This window comes from Babylonia areolata, chromosome 32, assembly GCF_041734735.1.
Source record: "Babylonia areolata isolate BAREFJ2019XMU chromosome 32, ASM4173473v1, whole genome shotgun sequence".
NCBI classification, from domain to species: domain Eukaryota; kingdom Metazoa; phylum Mollusca; class Gastropoda; order Neogastropoda; family Buccinidae; genus Babylonia; species Babylonia areolata.
In genome coordinates, this window is record NC_134907.1 from 16,475,994 (window position 1) to 16,478,493 (window position 2,500).

Below are 2,500 nucleotides of genomic sequence, written 5' to 3' on the forward strand. Positions count from 1 at the left end.
AAGTGAAAGACGGTCAGTCACTCCCCATGACCCCACCTCTTCTCGATCTCAATCCTCTTTCAGGGAAGAAGAAGAAGACAAAAATGACTGCAGGGTTCTTCAAAGACAAAAAAAACATCATCACCCTTTCCTCACATAGGCTTTCCTATTCACACTGTCCTCTTCTCATCACTTGGCAACGGGCCTATGGTCCGAAACGTCGTGTAAAAAAACAAAGAGGATTCAACTACCACCAAAAAGGTTTTTTTTAAAATTTTTTATAAAGTTTAGATTTTTGTCAACCCTCTTTCCTCAAACCGAAGAACCACAACAACAAACACCGCCCTCCCTCCCTCCTTCCTTCCCTCCTTCTCTCTCTCTCTCTCTCTCTCTCTCAGTTTGACGCTGTGTTATACTCGTACATTATACATGTATTAAGTATTCCGTATAACTAAATTTATATCCGTACATGTTTGTGTGTCTCTTAGAACAACGGCAGATGTGTAAGTCGGCCGAAGTGCTGATATCTTCACCGTTGGAAAATAAAGATTCATTCATTCATTCATTCATTCATTCTCTTTCTCCAACCAAACAACCTGGCAGGCTAGAAATCCACCCATCTATCCATCCATCCATCCAACATCCCCCCCCCTACCCCTCCCCTCTTTCTCTCCAACCTATATATATATATATACCCCCCTCTCATCCCTCCCCCACCCCGTTACCACCTCCCCCCCTTCTCTTCAGCCAAGAGTGTCAAGTAGTGTGCAAGGTAAAACAAGAGATCAAGATCTGTTTATTGGCTTTAACCAGGCCCGTGTGTTGATGGCCAACAGCTGACCGCTAAAAGAAAACCCGGCCACACCTCTCCCCTCTGCGGCTGTATGTATGTGTGTGTGTATCTACTGGAGGGGGGTGGGGGGGATGTGGGTGGGTGTGGGAGGAGAGAGGGTGGGAATGGGAGGGCTGAGGGGAGGGGGGTGGGGGGTGCTGATGGTCAACAACTGACCGCTCAAAGAAAACCCCACCACCCCATCTGCGGCTGTTTGTATGTGTGTGTGTGTGTGAGTGTGTGTATTTAGTGGAAGGGGGGGGGGGGGAGTTTGTTGTGGGTGTGTGTGTGGAGACGGGGGTGGCTGGCTGGGGTTGGGTGGGAATAGAGGGGAGCAGGGTATAATAGCCGTGGAGAAAAGACACCTCTCTCTCTGTGCTTGTTTCTTAGCGGGGTGTAGATTGAGAGAGAGAGAGAGAGAGAGAGAGAGAGAGAGAGAGAGAGAGAGAGAGAGAGAGAGAGAGAGAGAGAGAGAGAGAGAGAGAGAGAGAGAGGGAGATGAAAGGAAAAAGCGGCGCGGCGGCTGGGGACAGGCAGGTATGAACGATATAGATAGTTTAATTATTGACAAAAAAACCAAACAAACAAAAACCGCGTGCTTCGCTTCCAAGAAGGGCTGCTGTTCGGGGGAAATGGTGGGGGATCTGGGGGGTGGGGGGAGGGGGGTGAAGTGTTGATGGTGATGATGATGATTATGATGATGGTGATAGAACGGGGTATGCTTTAAAGTACTGATAAAAGTAGGTAGGTAGGTAAGTAGCATATCAGTGGTGTGTATGTGCGTGCGTGCGTGCGTGCATGTGTGTGTGTGTGTATGTGTGTGTGTGTGTGTGTGTGTGTGTGTGTGTGTGTGTGTGTGTGCGCGTGCGGGTGCTTGTGTGGACGTGTAAGCGGAAAAGTGAACGTACAACTAGCGTACGCACTGACACACCACACACACACACACACACACACATCTCTCTCTCTCTCTCTCTCTATATATATATATATATATATATCGGCTCACACAGACATACAAATACACAAGACACACCACACACACACACAGACACAAGCACACACAAACATACACTCAAGACACATGACCACCCCCCCCCAACACACACACACACACTCCTCAACATACATATCATCATCACAATCATCATCTGCACTGATCAGTCCAATAGCTGGCGGCACCCACACAAGTCTCCATGTCATCCTAATGGTCATCATCTGTACTGAGGAGTCCCAACAACAACAGCAACAGCATCACCCACCTCTCTCATCATCTCCTGGATCTTACAGCCCTGACTTGCCGATCATCATCATCATCGTCATCATCATCGTCATCGTCACCACCACCATCATCATCACCACCATCATCATCGTCACCACCACCACCATCACCGTCACCACCACCACCATCGTCATCATCATCATCACCACCACCATCATCATCGTCACCACCACCATCATCATCACCACCATCACCATCATCGTCATCATCACGATCATCATCATCACCACCACCACCATCATCACCACCACCATCATCATCATCATCACCACCATCAGCATCATCGTCATCATCACGATCATCATCATCATCACCACCATCATCATCACCACCATCAGCATCATCGTCATCATCACGATCATCATCATCACCACCATCACCACCATCATCACCATCACCACCACCATCAT

At 48.4% G+C, this 2,500-nt stretch overlaps 1 protein-coding gene across 1 annotated transcript in view; it reads right to left on the reverse strand.

Annotated features, from left to right (window-relative positions):
- The window catches only part of LOC143276441 (poly(rC)-binding protein 2-like), a 183,144-nt gene that overhangs the window by 89,448 nt on the left and 91,196 nt on the right, over positions 1-2,500 (reverse strand). The window lies entirely within an intron of this gene.